General features: G+C 48.8%; 1 protein-coding gene and 1 long non-coding RNA gene across 2 annotated transcripts in view; both read left to right on the top strand.

Moving 5' to 3' along the window:
* Nucleotides 1-24,975, top strand: part of LOC309537056 — a 147,894-nt gene that overhangs the window by 37,154 nt on the left and 85,765 nt on the right. The window lies entirely within an intron of this gene.
* TMEM91 (transmembrane protein 91) overlaps nt 14,109-24,975 on the top strand; it is a 29,004-nt gene continuing 18,137 nt past the window's right edge. The window contains exon 1 of the mRNA XM_082231353.1: nt 14,109-14,708. The gene's annotated coding sequence lies outside the window, so the exon portion shown is untranslated. The remainder of the gene's footprint in view (nt 14,709-24,975) is intronic.

The following is a 24,975-nucleotide window of genomic DNA, read 5'->3' as shown; positions in this document are numbered from 1 at the left end:
GTCTTGCATTCCATTCGGGATGTGAACGGGGCTCCAGAACGGATCCCGTTTGCATCCTGAGGTACCACTGTACTATTTCTGGGTTAGCGGAGTCTGCAACCTGAAGCGTCTGTAACCTGAAGCATCTGTAACCCGAGGTACCACTGTATTTACTTTCAAGAGCGCCACAATGGACATTGGAGGGCAAGATGCGACTCACAAGCACCATTCTGGACACTCTTCCCTTTTAGGGTCACCAACGTGTTCAAGGAAGAGACAACATTTCAGTCAGGCACTTCCTGATTTCTGCCGTATTTGTGGAGTATCAGTGGCTCCTGGGCATGGTGGTTATGCGCTGCCCCCACAGTCCTGCTTGCGGTTTTCCCACAGGTATCTGGGCGGCTGCTGTGAGAAAATAATGTTGGCATCGATGCGCCATTTACCGGATGCGGAAGGTTCTTCTGTTGTCCTCATGCTCGCCAGTCTCTTAGTTTTTTCTTTATCCCATAGCCTTCACATAAATTTGACGGCATGCACATTTCTGAATGCTGAAGGTGAAAGCAGAAGGAAATATTGCAGTACGGGAGCAAAGACCATTTGTTTCTTTTTTAAAAAAAGAAACCGAGATCTTAATATGTGAGGCACAGCTCTCCCACCTAGAAATATATTTTGCCCTTTCCCTGAAATCTTCTTTCTGGTGCTGCCGCAGCATATTCCCAAGCCTTCTGCAACCTTTCCACAGACCATGTGAGTGTGTTTTACGGCTCATCTGTAGCCCTCAAATAAATAATAATAATAATAATAATAATAATAATAATAATAATAATAATTTATTTGTACCCCCCCATCTGGCTAGGCTTCCCCAGCCACTCTGGGCGGCTTCCAACAAAGATAAAAAATGCATTAAAATGTCACACATTAAAAACTTCCCTAAAGAGAGCTGCCTTCAGATGTCTTCTAAATGTCAGGTAGTTGTTTATCTCTTTGACATCTGATGGAAGGGTGCTCCACAGGGCGGGTGCCACCACCGAGAAGGCCCTCTGCCTGGTTCTCTGTAGCTTTGCTTCCCGCAGTGAGGGAACCACCAGAAGGCCCTCAGCGCTTGACCTCAGCGTCCGGGCAGAATGATGGGGGTGGAGACACTGCTTCAGGTATACTGGGCTGAGGCCATTTAGGGCTTTAAAGATCAACAGCAACACTTTGAATTGTGCTCAGAAACGTATGAGCTTAAGGATCTCTGGCCTACAGAATTCACTTTTAGAATCATAGAATCATAGAGTTGGAAGAGACCACAAGGGCCATCGAGTCCAACCCCCTGCCAAGCAGGAAACACCATCAGAGCACTCCTGACATATGGTTGTCAAGCCTCTGCTTAAAGACCTCCAAAGTAGGAGACTCCACCACACTCCTTGGCAGCAAATTCCACCGTCGAACAGCTCTTACTGTCAGGAAGTTCTTCCTAATGTTTAGGTGGAATCTTCTTTCTTGTAGTTTGGCTCCATTGCTCCGTGTCCGCTTCTCTGGAGCAGCAGAAAACAACCTTTCTCCCTCCTCTATGTGACATCCTTTTATATATTTGAACATGGCTATCATATCACCCCTTAACCTCCTCTTCTCCAGGCTAAACATGCCCAGCTCCCTTAGCCGTTCCTCATAAGGCATCGTTTCCAGGCCTTTGACCATTTTGGTTGCCCTCCTCTGGACACGTTCCAGTTTGTCAGTGTCCTTCTTGAATTGTGGTGCCCAGAACTGGACACAGTACTCCAGGTGTGGTCTGACCAGAGCAGAATACAGTGGCACTATTACTTCCCTTGATCTAGATGCTATACTCCTATTGATGCAGCCCAGAATTGCATTGGCTTTTTTAGCTGCCGCGTCACACTGTTGGCTCATGTCAAGTTTGTGGTCAACCAAGACTCCTAGATCCTTTTCACATGTACTGCTCTCAAGCCAGGTGTCACCCATCTTGTATTTGTGCCTCTCATTTTTTTTGCCCAAGTGCAATACTTTACATTTCTCCCTGTTAAAATTCATCTTGTTTATTTTTGCCCAGTTCTCTAATCTGTCAAGGTCATTTTGAAGTGTGATCCTGTCCTCTGGGGTGTTAGCCACCCCTCCCAGTTTGGTGTCATCTGCAAATTTGATCAGGATGCCCTTGAGTCCATCATCCAAGTCATTGATAAAGATGTTGAATAAGACCGGGCCCAAGACAGAACCCTGTGGCACCCCACTAGTCACTCTTCTCCAGGATGAAGAGGAACCATTGATGAGCACCCTTTGGGTTCGGTCAGTCAGCCAGTTACAAATCCACTGAGTGGTAGCATAGTCAAGACCGCATTTTACCAGCTTCTTTACAAGAATATCATGGGGCACCTTGTCAAATGCCTTGCTGAAATCAAGGTAGGCTACATCCACTGCGTTCCCTTCATCTACCAGGCTTGTAATTCTGTCAAAAAACGAGATCAGGTTAGTCTGACATGATTTATTTTTCAGAAATCCATGCTGACTATTGGTGATCACAGCATTCCTTTGTAGGTGTTCACAGACTGTTTGCTTAATGATCTGCTCCAGAATCTTCCCTGCTATTGATGTCAGACTGACTGGGCGGTAATTATTTGGGTCCTCTCTTTTCCCCTTTTTGAAAATAGGGACAACATTTGCCCTCCTCCAGTCTGCCGGGACTTCGCCTGTTCTCCAGGAATTCTCAAAGATGACTGCCAGTGGTTCTGAGATCACATCTGCCAGTTCTTTTAATACTCTTGGATGCAGTTCATCTGGCCCTGGAGACTTGAATACATCTAAACTAGCCAAATATTCTTGTACTATCTCCTTAGTTATTCTGGGCTGTGTTTCCTTTGCTGAATCATTTGCTCCAAATTCTTCAGGTCGGGCATTGTTTTCTTTATCGGCGAAGACTGAGGCAAAGAAGGCATTGAGTAGTTCAGCCCTTTCTGTGTCCCCTGTTTGCATTTCACCATCTTCTCCTCTGAGTGACCCCATTGTTTCTTTGTTCTTCCTTTTGCTACGAACATACCCATAAAAGCCTTTTTTGTTGCTTTTAACCTCTCTAGCAAGCCTGAGTTCATTCTGTGCTTTAGCTTTTCTGACTTTGTGTCTACACGTGCTGGCTATTTGTTTGAATTCCTCTTTGGTGGTTTCCCCCCTTTTCCATTTTTTGTACACATCCTTTTTTAATCTTAATTCAGTTAAAAGTTCTTTAGATAGCCACCCTGGCTTCTTTAGGCACCTTCCATGTTTCCGTCTCATTGGTATTGCCTGACGTTGTGCTTTTAGTATCTCCCTCTTAACAAACTCCCAGCCATCATGAACTCCCTTTCCTTTTAGTATTGTTGTCCATGGGATCTCACCCAGCACTTCCCTAAGTTTTATGAAGTCGGCTTTCTTAAAGTCAAGAAATTGAGTCCTAGTATGCTTGGCTGCTCCTTTCCGCTGTATAGTAAACTTCAGAAGAGCATGATCACTCGCGCCTAATGATCCTTCCACTTCTACCCCACTAACCAGGTCATCAACATTGGTTAGGACCAGATCTAAAATGGCTGTTCCTCTTGTTGCTTCTCCCACTTTCTGGACAATGAAGTTGTCTGCAAGGCCAGTGAGGAATCTGTTTGACCTTATGCTCTTGGCTGAGTTTGACGTCCAACAAATATCCGGGTAATTGAAGTCCCCCATTACTACTATCTCCCTTCCTTTTGCATGCTTGGCCATCTGTTCCAGGAAGGCATCATCTATGTCCTCCGTTTGGCTTGGGGATCTATAGTAAACTCCCACAATGAGGTCTCTGTTATTCTTCTCTCCCTTAATTTTGACCCAAATACTCTCACTTTGGCTTTGAGGATCTAAATCTTGGATCTCTTCACAGGTATACACATCCCTGACATATAACGCCACTCCTCCTCCTTTCTTGTCTGGTCTGTTTCTCTGAAATAGATTGTATCCCCCCATTATTACATTCCAATCGTGGGACTTATCCCACCAGGTTTCAGTGATGCCTATTATGTCATATTTAGTTTGCTGTACCAAGAGCTCAAGCTCATCTTGTTTATTTCCCATGCTTTGCGCATTAGTGTACAGACATTGAAGTCCATTAATCATTCCCCCGTGTCTCTTATTTAAGGATTTTTTCCTCCCACCACTAGGTCCACGTGCTGTTTGCTCCATTTGGTCTATGACATTTGGATGATCATCTTCATTAATTGATAGACTCCTACCTTCAGGAGCACTGTCTCCCTCCCCCACATTAGTCAGTTTAAAGCCCTCCTGATGAGGTTTCTGAGATTTTTGGCAAAAACATTTCTCCCAACCGTTGTGAGGTGCAGCCCATCACTTGCCAGAAGTCCATCTTCAAGAAACTGCAGTCCGTGATCTAAGAATCCAAACCGTTCCTGTTTACACCATTTGCGAAGCCAGCTGTTCACTTCCACTATTTTCCCCTCTCTCCCTGGGCCACGCCGTTCAACTGGGAGGACAGATGAGATGACAATTTGTGCATTTAGTTGCTTCAATTTCCTGCCGAGAGCCTCGTAGTCTCTTTTGATCTTCTGGAGGCTATTGCTTGCAGTGTCATTGGTTCCCACATGAACCAAGAGGAAGGGGTATTTGTCATTGGGTTTTATGATTCCTTGCAGTCGTTCAGTTACATCTTGGATCTTAGCCCCGGGGAGACAGCACACTTCCCGAGACATCTTGTCAGGCCCACAGATCACTGCTTCTGTTCCCCTCAGTAGGGAATCCCCTATCACCACTACACGCCTCCTCTTGGGTTTGGTCGGGGTTCTTTCGTGAGCTGTCCGTTCCAAGGTCGCCTGCACATTCCCTGAGGACTGACTTTGCTGCTCGTCTTCATATACCTGATCGACTGTAATGAGGGAGAGATCCTCAAATGGAGTCTGCTCTTCGTCTTCCATGCTAGGGGAGAGGACCTCAAAGCGATTGTGTATTTCTAAGCAATCAGAGTGAACCCTGGGCCTCCTACTTCTTTGAGTCACGTTTCTCCATATATCTGGCTCCTGTGTTGGTGAACTAGACTCCTCAGGGGAGTCCCCTGTCTCCTCCTTGGTGGAGACGGTGTGCTCTGTTGCTTCCAAGAAGAGCTCCAGCTCTCTAATTCTTTGGAGCGTAGCTACACGTTCCTCCAGTTGCTGGACTTTGTCTTTTAAGAGGGCAATCAACATGCAATTGCTGCAGGTAAAGCTGCCTGCAACCTTTGGCAAGATGGCAAACATTGCGCAGGAATCGCAGGCGACTGCAGCTGTTCCCTCCCCTTCCATCTTGAGATCGTGTCGTTGGGGTTGGCTACAGAGGTCCTCCATCATAAAAAGCTTGAAGACAGGACAAATACACAAAAAAAACACCTAGATCTCCCCTAACAACGTTTGAGACTAGCTCCCCTAAATCTAAAAGATGGATTTTACACAGGGAAAACAGCTAATCAGCCACCAAGAAACACACACACACAAGAAAACCCTTTTTGCTCCTTCTTCAACTGCTTCCCTGCAAACTCTGATAAGCTCCTCCCACAGCTAATCCCCTGCCTCAACAGAAACCCTGCCCCCTCTGACCTTTACACAGGGAAAACAGCTAATCAGCCACCAAGAAACACACACACACAAGAAAACCCTTTTTGCTCCTTCTTCAACTGCTTCCCTGCAAACTCTGATAAGCTCCTCCCACAGCTAATCCCCTGCCTCAACAGAAACCCTGCCCCCTCTGACCTTTACACAGGGAAAACAGCTAATCAGCCACCAAGAAACACACACACACAAGAAAACCCTTTTTGCTCCTTCTTCAACTGCTTCCCTGCAAACTCTGATAAGCTCCTCCCACAGCTAATCCCCTGCCTCAACAGAAACCCTGCCCCCTCTGACCTTTACACAGGGAAAACAGCTAATCAGCCACCAAGAAACACACACACACAAGAAAACCCTTTTTGCTCCTTCTTCAACTGCTTCCCTGCAAACTCTGATAAGCTCCTCCCACAGCTAATCCCCTGCCTCAACAGAAACCCTGCCCCCTCTGACCTTTACACAGGGAAAACAGCTAATCAGCCACCAAGAAACACACACACACAAGAAAACCCTTTTTGCTCCTTCTTCAACTGCTTCCCTGCAAACTCTGATAAGCTCCTCCCACAGCTAATCCCCTGCCTCAACAGAAACCCTGCCCCCTCTGACCTTTACACAGGGAAAACAGCTAATCAGCCACCAAGAAACACACACACACAAGAAAACCCTTTTTGCTCCTTCTTCAACTGCTTCCCTGCAAACTCTGATAAGCTCCTCCCACAGCTAATCCCCTGCCTCAACAGAAACCCTGCCCCCTCTGACCTTTACACAGGGAAAACAGCTAATCAGCCACCAAGAAACACACACACACAAGAAAACCCTTTTTGCTCCTTCTTCAACTGCTTCCCTTCAAACTCTCAACTTTTAGGGGGCCGCATAGCAGTTCAAAAGCACATCAAAGCGCAAGTACATAAATAGGTACCGCTCTGGCGGGAAGGCAAACAACGTTTCCGTGCGCTGCTCTGGTTCGCCAGAAGCGGCTTAGTCATGCTGGCCACATGACCCGGAAGCTGTACGCCGGCTCCCTCGGCCAATAAAGCGAGATGAGCGCCGCAACCCCAGAGTCGGCCATGACTGCACCTAATGGTCAGGGATCCCTTTATTTTCAGAAAACACCCATTCGGGATTTCACATGTGCAATTTCACATTCTGAGCGACAACAATTGCAACATCGCCAGATTCCACCCGCTCCCCCCAAATTACTTTTAGTTCTGACAACCACACCACCCATTTAAAGCACTTTTAATCCAACCAGGCCCCTTTGCTCTCCTGCTTTGCTCCTTTAATGCGATACAGTCCCTCCCCACCACCACTGACAATGTCCTCGCCTTAACAACGTCCTCGGAAACCCGAACGCTGCCTTACAAGTTGGCCGTTATTATTTCTGCAGAATATTCTCACTTGCTGCCTAATTTTCATTCACGGCTTTCGTCCCCGGAGGCCTTGCGGAACCCGAGTTCTCTGAGCGAGGCCAAATGATTTGTAATCTAATTAATGGTGTTGCTACCGTGGGAACCTCGGATGCTGCTGTCGGGCTATTGGTGCGCCTAACATTGTGTTGTCCACAAAGTCTGGCAGAAGCTCGCCAGGGTTTCAGACGGAGATTTCTTCCCCCAGCCCAACCTGGAGATGCTGTTGTGTATCGAATCCTACACATTCTGCATGCCAAGCAGGTATTCTACCTCCTGGGCCCCACCAGCCCTCGATTCCCATTCTCTAGACTCCTACCCTCTTTCTTTTTTATATATAATTTTTTATTAGTTTTTTAACATATCATTTTCATCAGTAATTACAGTGGTACCTCAGGTTACATACGCTTCAGGTTACATACGCTTCAGGTTACATATGCTTCAGATTACAGACTCCGCTAACCCATAAATATTACCTCAGGTTAAGAACTTTGCTTCAGGATGAGAACAGAAATCATGCTTTAGTGGCGCGGCAGCAGCAGGAGGCCCCATTAGCTAAAGTGGTGCTTCAGGGTAAGAACAGTTTCAGGTTAGGTACAGACCTTCGGAATGAATTAAGTACTTAACCTGTGGTACCATTGTAAACATACTTTTACATCTTATTCAATTTTTTTTTTTACTTCCATCAATCCTATCTGAAAATTTTCCAATCTAATCTCTTAGTATGCATTTCTTATCTTCCCTATTACATTTCAAACTCATAACCAATGTCACTATCTTTTTCTACTTTGTAACACTTCGTATATTTCTCCTTACAAAACCTCTTGTAGTCCTACTAGCGCAATTTGTTGATTACAGTTGCTCTTCAAATAATTCATATACTTCTTCCAATCTTCTGTAAATCTCTGGTCCCGCAGGTTTCGAATCCTTCCTGTCATTTTGTCCAATTCTGCATAGTCCATTAATTTTGTTATGTACTGAAATTCTCACCCTGGGCCAGCAGGGGGATGCTGTAGATAGTTTTCACTCAGGTCCGCATATGCAAATGAGGAATCGAAAGTGACGTTCAGTGATTGGATAGTTACAGAAAGTTGTTACTGTTGCTTTGTAGTTGAGCTCTATATAAGCAGGTTGGCTGAACCCTTCAGTTCTGTTCTGTTCTGGCCTGTGAATAAACAAGAGCTGTTTGAAGAATCGCTGTGTTGTCTGATATGTTCACCCACAACTTAACAAATTCTGTCTGCCATTCTTCTTTTGTCGGAATTTCTTCTTGTTTCCATTTCTGAGCTAATGATACTCTTGCCGCAGTTGTTGCATATAAAAACAATTTAACATCTTGCCTATTAATGTCCTGGCCTATAATAGGGGACGCAGGTGGCACTGTGGGTTAAACCACAGAGCCTAGGGCTTGCTGATCAGAAGGCTGGCGGTTCAAATCCCCACTATGGGGTGAGCTCCTGTTGCTCAGTCCCTGCTCCGGCCAACCTAGCAGTTCGAAAGCACGTCAAAGTGCAAGTAGATAAATAGGTACCACTCTGGTGGGAAGGTAAACGGCGTTTCCGTGCGCTGCTCTGGTTCGCCAGAAGCGGCTTAGTCATGCTGGCCACATGACCTATAGAGCGGCCTATAGAGCGAGATGAGCACCGCAACCCCAGAGTCGGTCACAACTGGACCTAATGGTCAGGGGTCCCTTTACCTTTACCTATAATACCAGACTCCTGCCTTCTTTCTCATCCCCCTTCAGATCTTGTGCTGCCCCTTCTGCCCACCTAGATGCCCATGCAACTCCAGGCCTCCGCTCCTCCCTCTCCAGCGACGGTTTTGAATGATTAATCGCCTCAGATGACACAAACACACCACCGTTCACAGCCAGTAAGTGCTGACTCCCCGACTCCCAAAGGCAGCTCTTTGCTATCCTGTGTTCCTGAATCTTTCATGGGTCTCAGAGAGCTGCAAAAGAGGCTATCGGACAGCCGAGGGAACCTGAAATATACTCGGAGTCGAGAGTGGATTTCATGCTCTTTATTCAGCTCATAGTGGTGAGGAGGAATGAAAGTTTCCCCAAACTATCTGCTTTATATACATTATTTACACAATGGGCTGCACGTGATTGGCTAATTCCGGGATTCCCCTGTAGGCCAATCAGGTTGTGGATTCACTTCCACCTGGAGCTGGACTGGGTGGCTCCTGCGGACCAATCATACTGCTGCATTGTTCTAGAACCAATCAGACTGCTGCATTCTGAATCCTATTGTTCTAGGACCAATCAGACTGCTGCATTTTGGATCCTATTCAACTCAGTGCATAACAGAACCCCTGAAATTCCGGCACACAGAACCAGGGACTCTGAAACCCAGGCAGGAGAGGGTCCTTCGGGGAGACCATGGAGTCTTCGTTGGCCTGGGTTTTCTGGGTCTCAGCCAAAGGAAGCAGTGGACATGTGGGTCGGATTTTCACTCATCCTCCTGAAAAGCTTGCATCACTGCATTGCATTGACATATAAGCAATGACAGCTGCAAGAATATTAAGGTAAAGGTAAAGGGACCCCGGACCATTAGGTCCAGTCGCGAACGACTCTGGGGTTGCGGCTCTCATCTCACTTTATTGGCCGAGGGAGCCGGTGTTTGTCTGCAGACAGCATGGCCAAGCTGCTTCTGGCAAACCAGAGCAGCGCACGGAAACGCCGTTTACCTTCCTGCCGGAGCGGTACCTATTTATCTACTTGCACTTTGATGTGCTTTCGAACTGCTAGGTTGGCAGGAGCAGGGACCAAGCAACGGGAGCTCACCCCGTCACGGGGATTCGAACCGCCGACCTTCTGATCGGCAAGTTCTAGGCTCTGTGGTTTAACCCACAGCACTACCCGTGTCCAAAAATATTATTGGCACAAAAATGGAAGCAAGAAGAACTACCGATGAAAGAAGAATGGAGGATGAAATTGATGGACTGTGCAGAATTAGATAAATTAACAGGAAGGATTCGAAACCTGCGGGACCAGAGATTCTTTTCCAAAAGATTTTTTATTAAATTTTCCACAATTATAACAAATGTAACATAGAAAAAAGAAAAGAAAACACACAAAAGAAAACACAATACAGTACTAAAAAAGAAAAAGAAAAACAACCAGAGGGACCAGAGATTATTAGAAGACTCGAGTAAATATATGAACTACCATATTTTTTGCTCTATAACACACACCTGACCATAACACACACGTAGTTTTTAGAGGAGGAAAATCCATAGGCATGCCACCCGTAGGCATTCCCTCCATAACACGCACAGACATTTCCCCTTACTTTTTAGGAGGAAAAAAGTGAGTGTTATGGTGCAAAAAATACGGTATTTGAAAAGTAATAGTAATGAACAAATTACGCTAGTAGGATCGCAAAAAGTTTTGTAAGGAGGACTATTTGAAATATTACAAGTAAGACTATGAGGAGAATTATTATTTGACGATAATTAAGAGTAACAGAGAAATCAAGAAATGCAGAATAAGTGATAAAGAACAGAACATTGTCAGAGGTGTTGACGGAAGTAAAAAGATTGTATAAGATAAGAACTTCTGTTGTATGAAGGTTGGAAATGATATGTTAAAAAACTAATTAAAAATATATTTAAAAAAGAAAAGAAAGAAAAGCTTGCATCATACCTTATAAATATCCTTGCTCAGGTAAAAGCCACACAACAGATCTGCAGTGTGGCTCTTAGCCAAGCACTGCCAGGAATTAGCTGGCAACTGTGCCCCAAATCTTGGTTATAATGTCCATGTGAGGGACATTTTATTTCATAACACATATCTTGCTCGCCTTCATTCACGAAGGCTCCTTCCACCCACCTGATTTCTTTCTGTCTCCTCCACATGCTTCTGCCCAGGTCTGAGGCAAAACTGGCTATAATAAGAATCATATTCAGAAGCCGGGGGGGGGGGCAGGATAAGGCCCTCCCAGCTAAACCAAGAAGGGCACAGGCAGCCAACCATTTGGGTGTTTTGGGCAGTTCTGAAAGTATTATTTCTGAGGTTGCCTTGGAATGAATAAATCGATTTAAACTCTGAATTGCTGTAAACTGAGGTGCCCTGAGCAAATTTGGGAGGAGGTATGTGGGGTGGGGAGAGGAATCTAATTGGCAATAGTTGGCAATTTCATTAACGATGTTAACGCTTGCTTCTGTTTTTTAAGTTTTTTGTTTTATAAATTGTTTAGAGGTCCTGTTTGTAACTGAGCAGTGTGTACATTTTGTTAAATAAATTTTAAAAAGTATCAGATGGACAGCTCAGCCGGCTATAGGGCGGTGGTGATGATAACGCCAAGGTTGTGGGTTCGATCCCTGTACGGGACAGCTGCATATCCCTGCATTGCAGGGGGTTGGACTAGATGACCCTGTGGGTCCCTTCCAACTCTATTCTATTCTAATAATAACAGCAGATTGTCCCAGTCGGACTTTTGATCCATCTAGATTAGTATTGTCTACACAGACCACCAGTGGAGAGTTAATTGTGAACATTCTGTGACATCACAGCAATCCAGCCAGTAGCTACAGAGATGCAGTGACAGGCAAAAATCTGGATACTATGGAGAGAGAGAGAGCCCAGATTGTTGACCCAATCGATCACAAGACGCATCGCATGCACACTATCTGAATGGCAAAACCCATCAACTTTGGGGTCCCCCGGCCCCCTCAAATATTTTATTGGGGGCGAAGGGACCTTGGCCCCTAGGAGTTGGTTCCTATTCACACAACCTGACCCTGACACAAACACAAAAAACACATATACAGGGACCACATCTCAATGAAACAACAGCCCGAATTGGAGTGGCGGCTTACAAAACGAAGCAAGCAAGCAAACTCCATGAGTTTGGCTGCAGCTAAAGTGACCTCCCTCTGTATCTACACAGAACACAAGACAGATCTGAAACACTGTGGGCATCAGCGCAGGCGGAAAGTAGGTCAGGATGCGAGGATTAGGAAGTCAACGGAGCCCAGGAAGAAGGAAGGATGGGAGAGAGTGGGATTTGGGCAAGAAGGCAAAACAAGTTTTCCCGGCAATAGCCCTCACTTGTTTCGCCAGCAACCCTTAACAGAGGGTGTGCTACCATTAGCTGTGTCCCTTGAAGAAACAGGGATGTTGTCCTGATTATCTATGCCATGGGTAGGCAAACTAAGGCCCAGGGGCCGGATCCGACCCAATTGCCTTCTCAACCTGGCCCGCAGACGGTCCGGGAATCAGCATGTTTTTACATGAGTAGAATGTGTGCTTTTCTTTAAAATGCATCTCTGGGTTATTTGTGGGGCATAGGAATTCGTTCATTCCCCCCCCCCAAAAAAAAATAGTCCGGCCCCCCACAAGGTCTGAGGGACAGTGGACCGGCCCCCTGCTGAAAAAGTTTGCTGACCCCTGATCTATGCCATGGCAAATATTGGTACAGTGGTACCTCGGGTTACATACGCTTCAGATTACAGACTCCGCTAACCCAGAAATAGTACCTCGGGTTAAGAACTTTGCTTCAGGATGGGAACAGAAATCGTGCTCCGGCGGCGTAGCAGCAGCAGGAGGCCCCATTAGCTTAAGTGGTGCTTCAGGTTAAGAACAGTTTCAGGTTAAGAATGGACCTCCAGAACGAATTAAGTACATAACCAGAGGTACCACTGTATTGGGAAGACCCCTTTTTTCTGTACCTGCTCCAAATAATTATTTCCCTGTGGTCCGTGTTTCCCAAACGTGGGTCTCCAGCTGTTTTTGGACTACAACTCCCATCATCCCTAGTTAGCAAGACCAGAGCTCAGATATGATGGGAATTGTAGTCCGAAAAACAGTTGGAGACCCAAGTTTGGGAAACACTGGCGGAGGGGGGAGGGCATGCCCGCCCCCAGAAGTATGTTGGACTCTAGTTCCCATCATCACTGGCTTTGCTAGTTGGGGCTGATGGGAGCTGGAGTCTAACATACCTCTGGAATCACAGCATTGCAGAATTGAGCTGTAAAATAATTTTGGACCAGCTGTGTACACGCCAAGCACTGAAATCACACTGGAAGCACATGTCTTCCTCCGCCTCCCTCTAAGAATCCTGGGAACTGTAGTCCACCTCTCACAGGGCTACATTTCCCAGCACCCTTCACGAACTACAGTTCCCAGAATTCTTTGGGAGTGGGTGGTGGTGGTGGTGAAATGTACTTTTATGGTGCATAGGCTTCTCAGGACTTATAGAGACAGGGATATCAGCTTTCCTTACAGGATTGCTGCAGAGATTACAGCACAATAATGCACTCGAAGCTGTTGGAAAGCTCAAGAGGCCGCTACAGAAACATAAAACGTTATAATTATTATAATCGCCGCTGGCGCGATCAGAGGCCTGCTGGAGATTTGAAAGAAACGTGCATTTATTTGGGTGGCGGATAGGCAGCAAATTTATGCTCTGGGTGCAAAAGGAGGGGGCAGCAGTTTGATTTGACTGGGGTCTTTCGGTGTTATTTTGTGGGGCCATTCAATTTCTGCACCGCCCTTCAGTCCAGGGTGGCAGACAACAACACCCATTAAATAATTTTGAAAACAGTTATTTTTTAATCGATTAAAGCCATTTCAGAAGATCTGCAAGCATTGAAAAGCAACGAAAGATACAGCTAATCATTCCCAGGTTGCAGGTGCACCAGCAAACTCTTTTGCGAGAGGAGATGACTCCGTGAGTAAAAATATAGCTTGGGAGGGTGGGGGGAGCTGTTGAAGTCAAAGGCTACAAGTGACCCCCACCCAAAAATATAAATAATTCTGGGCTGCGTGTAAGCCCAAGATCAGAGTCTGAAAGCTGGCGCCCCCCGCCCCCCCCTTCCAGGAGACTAAAGGGAGCCAGAAGCATCCTGCCCCCCCCCCCACATTTATGACATCTCACCCTCTTCCAACCCTGCGGGCACCCATGGAGGGAGGAAAAGGGTGCTGGTGGGGGGGGGTGCCAAAGTCCAAAAATCAATTCCCCCCCTCTTGCATCTGGTCTCTCTTCCTTATATCAGCCAGCTTGGCGTGGAGGGGGGGGGTCTTAAATTGCAAAGACGTGCCCACAGGGAGGGGTGTGTTTTTAAAAGGGGGGGTGTCTTCCTTGTTATTATTTTGCCACGCAATCCATCTCTGCGAGGAGGCGAGGCATCTGCCTGTGTGTGGCTGTCAGCTCGCAGACAACCCCTCCCCTCCTCCTCCTCCTCCCCCCTCCTCCATCCAGATCTGGGGGTGGGAAGGAGGGAGAGGAGGGGGCCACCGCATCTTGGCAGCAGGCGCACAGCTGCTCCCGGAGCGCTGGATGGCAGCCTTGCCGTAGGCGACTGGGCAGCTGCCTTGGCACCACGCAGAAGGCAGAGGAGCCGGCCAGCCAGCCACCACGTTGGAGGGGACTTTCTGCCTCTCTCTTCCTCCTCCTCTTCGTGCCACGGGTCCTCCTTCTTCGTGGCAAGCCTTGGGGAAGCCGCCACAGATTGCCACAGATTGGCAAACCTAACCCTTAGCGCCGAGGGTGGCAAAGGGCATCGTGCCAGGCTCACCGCAGGAGTTCTTGAAGGGACCCTGGCATTTTTTGGAGAGGAGGAGGGTCTGCGTGTTCTGGCTGGCACCCAAGCGGAGCAACTTTCTCCCTGACCGGGCATCATCGTGTCTGGGCCGGGCAGAGATGGGCACCCTTTTGCAGAGGATGCAGCCGGCGGAGGTCTGGAGGGTGGCAAACAGGTGCTTGCCACGGGGACGCTGGCAGTGAGCACGGTAAGGGTCTCTATTTCTCTCTCTCTTTCTCATGTGGACTTTGCCAACCCCACCACCCTCTTAGCCTGGGCTACCCAGGTGGTGCCAACCTCCCTGACTCCAAGTCTTCATCAGATCATAGAATAGGGACCCCAATGGCCATCTAGTCCAACCCCCCCCTAAGGAGAAGCCCGAAGCCAATCCTCTTGCCCACTCTTATCCATCCCAGACTTGGAGTGCCCCATTGGCCCTGGATTTTGCCCCCCACCCCCCAAAGAACTTGGGTTTTTTTGCCCTCCTCGCTGCTCTCAATTCTAAATCTGCCATATGAAAGTTGAAGAGAGATTCTCTCTGACTCCCGACAGCTGAGACGAGCCGGGTGGAATTAATGAGATTAAGCTTGGCGGCGAAGAGAGGGGGTAATTGGGTGAAGCCGGAGTCACTCTGGACCAGGGCAGGGCTTCTTTTGGTGAGCCTTGGGTACCCAAGAGGACGAGAGTCCTAGGGCGATGGGCAGGCATGGAGGCAGGCAGGTGGCTCCCGCTCCACTTAACGCCCCTGAAACGGCACAACCCCCCAACCCCCAGAAAGGTCACTGAGCCCCCTAACCCTAGCCCCTGTCTTATAGTTGTGGCGGGGGGGCGAGAGAGAGAGGGGTCGGGCCAGGAGCGCGGGGAGCCGAGTGCATCTTTGGAGTCTTGGGGAAGCGTGCAAAGGATTTGTGAAACAGAGTTGGCCAGAGGGTGGGTTTCTTGTGTGTGTGTGTTTTAAAAGGTTGCCAGCCCCTGGTGGCAAGAGGGTGCCCCGTTTCCCGGCTCCCAGCTTGGGGACATTCTCTTCTACTCGCCAGCCCAGGGATGGAGAAGGGATGCATCATCTCCGAGTCTTTACACAGCAGGTGTGTGGGCTGGAAAACCGAGGGCAAAGGAACCAGAGCTCTCTTTCTCAAACACACACACACAGTTTCTTTCGTTTGGGAGTTTTGAGCAGGAAGGAGGAAGGAGATCGATAGAGACCGTCAATGTGCAAGGAAAGACTGCTGGGGATTTAGTTCCTTTGTGGGGGCTGACCCATCGCTGCTGCTCCTCTCTGTGGCTCTCTGGAAAGAGGGGTTCCCTCCCCCCCCCACTACCTCTCCTGATCCTCTTTGGATTCTTGAGAGAAAGGGCCCAGGGAACAAAACAAGGTGCAAGGATATTGAAAGGGATCAATATGGAGAGAGAAGTGGAGATCTAATCTAGTGTTTTGCCTTCCAAAGCAGCCAGCTGGTGCCTCTCTGAACCTCACAGGCCCAAAGACCCAGCCCTTCCTTGCTTGTCCCCCGCCCCCTGGCATTTAGGGGTATACTGCCCTTGTACATTGAGGTTTCTCTAAGCCATCACACCTTATATAATTACAGCTGCAGATCAACTGCTGTGTTCTGAATTATTATCTTTTCCATTCTCATTTAAAGGCATCTGAAATAGCTGCCATAGTCAGACTCTGGGGCGACGACTTTCTTAAAGATAACAGTGCATTGCATGAATTAATTCCTTTTTGTCCATTTCCGGGAAACTGCACATCAAAATAAGCTTGTTTTTCTCATGCGAGGGTTGAGGAACTCAGTTTTGGTACAGCTTCCCTTGCCCCCAATGTACACTCGGTTTCCCTTTCGCACGTAACGCCATCCCCACATGGCAAGCATCAAAAGTGTCATCGGGCTGAGTCACAAATGGATGTCTTTGATTAACCCCAAGTTGATCTGATGCAAAATAAGCTTCCTCCACTCTTCTGTGACTTACTGTATAGCTTAATGTGTTAGGGGAACTACTCTGTGGTATCATGTTCCCGTTAGAACCCGGGAAGAACAAACGAGCGAATTTCTCGCCCCCGTGCGTGTGAAAATGGATGTTCTCGTGGGGTCCCCATTATGTAATGTGCGGTTGTGACGAAAACAAGTGCATTATCTAAGCACACTCCTTTCAGATTCAGGGTCGATTATGACTCCCTGCCGGCCAGGAGTGTGTACAAAATGCAGCAAACCTTGGTTGGTTTAAGCACAAGGTGTGAAAAGGCCCTACAGTTCCATCAATATTTTTTTTTTGGAGGGGGCCTGATCTCTGGCGAGTGCCAAAACGGAATGCCCAGTTTATATGCTAATTCTGGAGCTCTGCCTGGTTAATTAAAACGCTTGTTTTATTTGCTTCCCTCTCACCAGCAACAGGCAGTGAAAGAGAAAGAGAAAAAGAGATGCTTTGGCTGGGAAGGAATAATAGAACCCTGCTGGTTTTTATGACGTCGCTGATTTTCCCATTTTTGCTCTATTTTAACATTTGCCACCGCAGCTCTGATAATTGCGTCTCGAAGGGTGGTATGGAAATCCGAAAAACACATTAAGTGGTCAGTGATGCCTTCGGGCAAGCGATGGACGCCATGAGCAAGCCCAGAAATTCTGCATTCGCATTTAATCTCCTGGGGGAGCGAAAATGGGTCTTTATGACTCATTGATCCCCTACCCCAAACCCCTTCACTCCTTGGCACACACGGCTGAAGATGGATTATGGGATGTCTATGGTGGCTTGGAAAAGGGACGCGGTTGGCGCTGTGGGTTAAACCACAGAGCCTAGGACTTGCCGATCAGAAGGTCGGCGGTTCGAATCCCCGCGACGGGGTGAGCTCCTGTTGCTCGGTCCCTGCTCCTGCCAACCTAGCAGTTTGAAAGCACGGCAAAGTGCAAGTAGATAAATAGGTACCCCTCCGGCGGGAAGGTAAACGGCGTTTCCATGCACTGCTCTGCTTCGCCAGAAGCGGCTTAGTCATGCTGGCCACATGACCCAGAAGCTGTACGCTGGCTCCCTCGGCCAATAAAGCGAGATGAGCACCGCAACCCCAGAGTTGGCCACGACTGGACCTAATGGTCAGGGGTCCCTTTACCTTTACCTATGGTGGCTTGGACACCCAAACTAACTCAATCTAGCCCATCACCTGGGTATCATGGCACAACAGGTGCTGATCCACCTTGGGTACCCAGGAAGGCTAGTTTTACCCCCCTCCTAACAGCCCTAATAGCGGGACGCGGGTGGCGCTGTGGGTTAAAGCCTCAGCGCCTAGGGCTTGCCGATCGAAAGGTCGGCAGTTCGAATCCCCGCGGCGGGGTGCGCTCCCGTCGTTCGGTCCCAGCGCCTGCCAACCTAGCAGTTCGAAAGCACCCCCGGGTGCAAGTAGATAAATAGGTACCGCTTACCAGCGGGAAGGTAAACGGCGTTCCGTGTGCTGCGCTGGCTCGCCAGATGCAGCTTTGTCACGCTGGCCACGTGACCCGGAAGTGTCTCCGGACAGCGCTGGCCCCCGGCCAATAGATGTGAGATGGGCGCACAAACCCCAGAGTCTGTCAAGACTGGCCCGCTCGGGCAGGGGTACCTTTACCTTTACCTTTAACAGCCCTAAAGAATCCATATCTAGTAGGACACTATCCCTTCAGGTTCACCTTTGCTCCATGCGCAAAACCTGTGCGCAGCAACAGCACAAGAAGAAGAGAAATGTATGCAAGAAATCAAACAGGGAGGGCTGAACATGTGTGTCTATTTTGCTTGCACATATAACAAAGCATCGTTTTGGCTTCAGCTTTGGACCGGAGTGAATCTGTCCAATTAAGCCCCTCACCACCCCCTCGCATATTGCTGTCAATTTCAACCATATGTGCATGTCATCGGGGTGAGGAGAAGGAGGGAGCCGTTTCCATGAAACCCGGAATGCGTTTTTTTATCGACCGATGAGTATATTTCTCATTTGGCTGAAACATATGGTGAAAATCAGGCTTTGCAAATTCAGCGGCCCGGTCAGGAATTGAACCCATGGCTCCTTGCATTTGGAATGAGTGCCCCAGTCACTTGGCCACCTCCGGCCTGGGGCAGAGCCACCAGTTTTTGCTCTGTGCATGAGGAATCCAGAAAGCCACAACCTCCTAGGCCTGTGGCTCACCCTTGACCATTGGACATGCTAGCTGAGACTGATGGTCTGCGATAAACAGAATAATTATCCGAAGTGTTTCATTTCCGAGATGCCAGTGGCTGGTGTTAAATGCCAATACTTTTATAATAGTTGCCCTGTGGCCCGAAGCCTTTTGCCAAAATTCTAAGGGATGTAGGAGCTACATCCGATTATTTGGCAGCAAAGGGAAGGCACTCTGCACATGTTCAGATGCCACAGCTCAGCAGCAGAGCACATGATTTCCATGGGCAATGTTCCAAATTCAATCCCTAGCACTTCCCTGGTTGGGCTGGGGGAGACTGACGATCTAAATGTTTCATAGGCAGCTTTGCTTGCTTCATGGCATCAGGGTTCGGTTTATATGCCTTGAGTAGAAAACAGGTTCCGGGGCAAAATCCTGGCGAACCCTGATGTGGCCTAAGGCAGCAGTGAGAGACCTGTGGTCCTCCTGGCTCCCAGAAGACCCGGCCAGCAAGACCAATGGTCAGGAAGTGCTCGAGGCAGTGCAGTGCAATGGTTAGAGTGTTGGACTAGGACCTGGGAGGCCGGGATTCAAATGCTGACACTCAGCCATGTAGCTCACGGGGTGATCTAGGGCCAATCGCTGCCTCACTCAGCCTCACCTCCTCACAGGGTTTGTTGTTGGGAATAAATGAGGGGAGAACCACGCACACCACTTTGAGCTCCTGGGAGAAAAAGGAGGGATATAAAAGCAATAAATTATAGTAAGGATGGGAGACCGAGTCTAGCAGATATCTGGAGGGGAACACGTATTTTACACACAGAGCCTAAGGTCCAAACTTTGGTGTCTTCTGTGAGAGCCAGCATGGGGAAGGGGTGGGAAGACCTCTGATTAAACCTCACTTTAGGCTCAGCCCCAAAGTTAGGCAAACCCCTGTTCCCTCAGCTTCTCCACTCTCCGCCCCATTGAGCTGCACTTTGGGGTGGAGGCCGTATAACGACGCCAGCCTCCTTTATCAAGCAGCTTGATATAATGCAGGTTAATGGCTTGGTGGAAGCTAGCGGCTAAATGGAGCCTCTCTCTTCAGAGGCACTCTACCTGTGATATCCCCAGACGTTGGGGATAAACAAGAGGGCTGTAGGGCTGTAACTCTCATGACTGAATAAACCAGAGCTCTTTTTGGATGCCTTCTCTCAACAGCCCCAGCCGTAACCTCCGGACGTTTTTGGATTCCTAACCCATCCAGAATGACCAATGATCAGGGATGATGGGACTTGTAGTCCATCAATATCTGGAGGTTCAAAGGCCATCCAGCCTTGCTATAAGCTATTATCCTCCTTACACGGAGTCAAAGTCTTGCTCCATCTAGCCCAACATTGCCAACTTGGGCTGGCAACTGCTCTCCAGCAGAAACCTCCCCTTTCACATGGACCCCGTTCCCTGTTATTTAAGTGGAGGTACCAGGACGCGGGTGGCACCGTGGGTTAAACCACAGAGACTAGGGCTTGCCGATCAGAAGGTCGGCGGTTCGAATCCCCGCGACGGGGTGAGCTCCCGTTGCTCGGTCCCTGCTCCTGCCCACCTAGCAGTTCGAAAGCACGTCAAAGTGCAAGTAGATAAATAGGTACCGCTGCAGCGGGAAGGTAAACGGTGTTTCCGTGCGCTGCTCTGGTTCGCCAGAAGCGGCTTAGTCATGCTGGCCACATGACCCGGAAGCTGTACGCCGGCTCCCTCGGCCAATAAAGCGAGATGAGCGCCGCAACCCCAGAGTCAGCCACGACTGGACCTAATGGTCAGGGGTCCCTTTACCTTTTTTACCAGGGGCTGAACCTGCCCGGACTCTTCTGCCCCCGAAAGCATGTGCTCTGCTGCTGAGCGAGGCTTTCACACCCTTGCTTCTGGGCTTCCCAGAAAGCGTGTGGCTGCCCTCTGTTGGAAACAGGACACTGGGGCTTTGCTGGATGCTTAACTGAAACCCAGCTGGGCTCTTCGGCCTTTCCTAGGAGCGCTTGGAAACATGTTCTGCAAATGCTTAAGGCCTCAGAACTGTTGTTTCAACTGTTCTGATCCTGACCCCGCTGTGTGGCTCAGGAAAGTGCAGCTTGCCTACCTCCGTGTGTGGGGTTAGGAAGACGGGGAGCATTCTGCCAATTTTCTCCCCCGCCATCCAAGCCGGGGAAGAAGATAAAAAGCTGAATCTCTTCTCCTCGCTTTCTCTGTGCCGCCTCTGCTTTGGTGAAGCGGCAGTGATTCATGGGCATTCGCTGGCACAGCCATCCAAGTACAGTCAGGACCAAGATCTCCAGGGACTTGCTTTCATCCTCCTCCTCCTCTCCATCCCAAAATAATTTCCGTTGCTGTACGGTTTCCCGAGAGAGCGAGGCAGTGCAGATGCGTGAAGGCACTCCGATTTAATTTAACCGGGAACTCGGGACGTTGGCAGGAGATTCAGAGCAGGAATGTGGCCAGGGTTGGGAGTTCGATTCCAGCTCCTAGGAGGAGAAGGGATGCTCAGTGGTTAGCGCAAGAGGGGGCCGTCATGTGACGGGAGCCTTGGGTTCAAAGCCCAGCGAGTGGGAAGGGAAGATCAGTTTAAGAGGCTGGCAAGGTGGCAGAGCAGGCAAACTATTTTGCTTTAGAAGATTACCGTATTTTTTGCACCATAACACTCACTTTTTTCCTCCTAGAAAGTAAGGGGAAATGTCTGTGCGTGTTATGGAGCAAATGCCTGCGGGTGGGGGGGATCTGCTGCAGTCGTGAGCAGAGGATCCCTGGTTCCCCTTCCTTCCCTCCTCCGTGGTTACAAAGCATGGATCCACATGGATCCTCAGGATTTTTGCATTGGGCTACTCAAAACTCACTGTCAGATCACATGTCTGTGGCCACAGCATGAACCACAAAAATCATATATCCACTATTTTGTTTAGAATATTTTTTTTCTTGTTTTCCTCCTCTAAAAACTACGTGCGTGTTATGGTCTGGTGCGTGTTATAGAGCGAAAAATACGGTAATTTCCTGCATTGCTTCCCACCTCCTGCAAAAAAATATGGTCCCAAGTTATGGCCTGAAGGCGGATGAGGCATCCACCACCCTGGTTGTGGGTCTGGTTCATGCCTAAATGGGAGGTGACCATCTTGGAGACTGCATTTATATTATATTTTACAACCCACCTTTTTCTCCAAAACAATCATGGTTCTCCCCCTCCTCATTCAATCCCCCACAACAACCCTGTGAGGTATTGAGGTGAGAGGCAGTGTGACTGGTCCAAGGTCACCCCGTGAGCTTCATGGCTGAGCGGGGATTCGAACCCTGCTCTCCCAGGTCCTCTCACCACTTCACCACACAGACGTGTGTGGTGACTTGGGGTCCCGTAATGGAAAGCAGCAGGATACAAACACAATGAATGAATTTGCTAGTTACTATCTGATGTTGTGGGTGGCGCTGTGGGTTAAACCACAGAGCCTAGGACTTGCCGATCAGAAGGTCGGCGGTTCGAATCCCCACGTCGGGGTGAGCTCCCGTTGCTGGGTCCCTGCTCCTGCCAACCTAGCAGTTCGAAAGCACGTCAAAGTGCAAGTAGATAAATAGGTACCACTCCGGCGGGAAGGTAAATGGCGTTTCCGTGTGCTGCTCTGGTTCTCCAGAAGCGGCTTAGTCCTGCTGGCCACATGACCCGGAAGCTGTACACCGGCTCCCTCAGCCAGTAAAGCGAGATGAGAGCTGCAACCCCAGAGTCGGCCACGACTGGACCTAATGGTCAGGGGTCCCTTTACCTTTACGTGATGTTGTGCCTGGGAAGACGGAGGGTGTCTTTCCTGCTTTTGCCCCCCCCCCCAATTTCTCCTTGGCCCTGTCTTCCATACAACTGAATGGAGAGAAGTCTGTGCAACTGGGAATGGGAAACTTCGATCCTTGGCATAAGAATCTGAGATTGGGTAGGAACTTCATTACGTCTAATGCTATTTTCAAAGTGTTGGTGCTGACCTTTAAAGCCCTAAACGGCCTCGGTCCTGTATACCTGAAGGTGCATCTCCACCCCCATTGTTCAGCCCGAACACTGAGGTCCAGCACCGAGGGCCTTCTACCGGTTCCCTCAGTGCGAGGTTACAGGGAACCAGGCAGAGGACCTTCTTGGTGGTGGCACCCGCCCTGTGGAACGCCCTCCCATCAGATGTGAAGAAAGTAAACAACTACAGTAGAGCCTCGGGTTACGTTACCTTCAAGTAACGTAACTTTCGGGTTGCGAACGCAGCAAACCCTGAAGTGTATTCTTCCTGGTTTCGCCGTGCGCTCATGCGCAGAAGCGCTCTATCGCGCCGCACGCATGCAGAGAAGCAGCACCTCTACTTGGAGATTTTTCGGGGTATGTACAGACCCCTGGAACGAATTACATTCATATCCAGAGGGTCCACTGAATCTGACTTTTAGAAGACATCTGAAGGCAGCCCTGTTTAGGGAAGTTTTTAATGTTTGATCTTTTATTGCTATTATTATTATTCTGTTGGGAGCCGCCCAGAGTGGCTGGGGAAAATTACCCATATCAGACTCAAGAGAGAGAAGGGGAGATTCCGTTAACCTCTTGAAGGATTTCCCAGTTAGGATGGAGGCCCAGTAACAAAACTGCCCTAGACAGCTGCTCTGTGCCGCCTGCTTAGTGGGTTAGGTGATACTGAGAACCAGAACACAGGAGCACAGAGACCGCCTGCACTGGCTGGCAGCGGCTATTCAGCGTTTGAGGCAGGAGCTCTGTCTAGCCCAGGGGTCTGCAACCCGCGGCTCCGGAGCTGCATGTGGCTCTTTTACACCTTTGCTGCGGCTCCGGGGCAGATACTAGCGAGGGGAGAAAGGCGCATTGTGCACCCCAACACTCCCCACTGTGGCGGGCACTGTACTGGCTGTGACGTCGCATGGGGGCGGTGCGTGCGTTAGTCACGCACCGTCCCGACGTCACCTTCCCGCCCGCCTGCCTGCTACATTGTAAGGGGCATGTACACTGGTCACTGTTTTGAAAGGGAGTGAAGAAACAGACACACACACACAGAAAAAGGTAACTTGTTAATTTAACGTTTATTTCTATGAGGAGGAGTAATTCTGAGGGGTCAAAAAAGAAATAATAAAAAAGTGACAAAAAAAGTTATTTTTATAATGACGAGTATTGCGGCTCCCAGTTTTTTTCCCTTTGGAAACGGGTCCAAGTGGCTCTTTTTGTCTTAAAGGTTGCAGACCCCTGGTCTAGCCCTTCTTGGAGACTGCAGGGATCGAACTCAGACCTTCTGGGTGCTCTGCCACTGAGCTGCAGTCCTCCTTCCGGCGGAAGTGACTCCTGCGAGTTCTGGGCTTTTAACACCCTGGTTTCCCTTTTCAGTTTTAAAGAAACCAAACAAACAAGCTTGACAGATCTTGGCAAAGCTGTGGCGCACTGCAGGTTCCCCACGTCAGAGCCAATGTTGCCAAACAGAGCCGAGATCTTTCGATGCCAACATGCGCTTGTTTGAGCACCGAGGGAAAGGTTTCGTTCCCTCTCTACAGAAACACTCTCTCTCTCCTCAGAGGGCATTCCCTGGGTTGTGTGTCATGTGGGAACTGTCTCCGAGTCCTGCAGTCCCTGCGCAAGTGAGCCGGCAGCATCCTCTGTAGCAATCTTCTCTTGTAGAGGGTTCCTTCCTCCCCCCCCCCCCCCCGTATTATTTTAATATTTTGTTGGAAGCTGCCCAGAGTGGCTGCGGCAACCCAGTCAGATGGGAAGCGTATAAATAATAAAATCATTATTAAATATTAAACGTAATCTGTTCCGGAAGACCGTTCAAGTTCCGAAACGTTCGAAAACCAAGGCACAAAGGGCAGTCTGCAAATTTAATAGAGAAAATTGAGAAAAAGAACACATACACTCAGCGGAAGCCGTTCAACTTCCGAGGCATGTTCAAAAACGGAAGCATTTACTTCTGGGTTTGCGGTGTTCAAAAACCGAAACATTCATCAACAGGAACGTTCAGAAACTGAGGTACCACTGTATTATTATTACAGTGGTACCTCAGGTTATATATGCTTCAGGTTACATACGCTTCAGGTTACAGACTCCGCTAACCCAGAAATAGTGCTTCAGGTTAAGAACGTTGCTTCAGGTTGAGAACAGAAATCGTGCTCCGGTGGCGCGGCCGCAGCAGGAGACCCCATTAGCTAAAGTGGTGCTTCAGGTTAAGAACAGTTTCAGGTTAAGAACGGACCTCCGGAACAAATTAAGTACTTAACCCGAGGTACCACTGTATTGTATGAAAAAGCAGGCAGGTCAAAGCAGAATGCAAAATAAACCCAGAGCCGTGGCTCTAAAACTGAACCAATCCTAGTCTAGTCGCTACT

Source organism: Podarcis vaucheri (genome assembly GCF_965113315.1).
Source record: "Podarcis vaucheri genome assembly, chromosome: 7".
NCBI classification, from domain to species: domain Eukaryota; kingdom Metazoa; phylum Chordata; class Lepidosauria; order Squamata; family Lacertidae; genus Podarcis; species Podarcis vaucheri.
The sequence above is the reverse complement of the archived record's forward strand: the minus strand, read 5'-3'. Positions and strand labels throughout refer to the sequence as shown.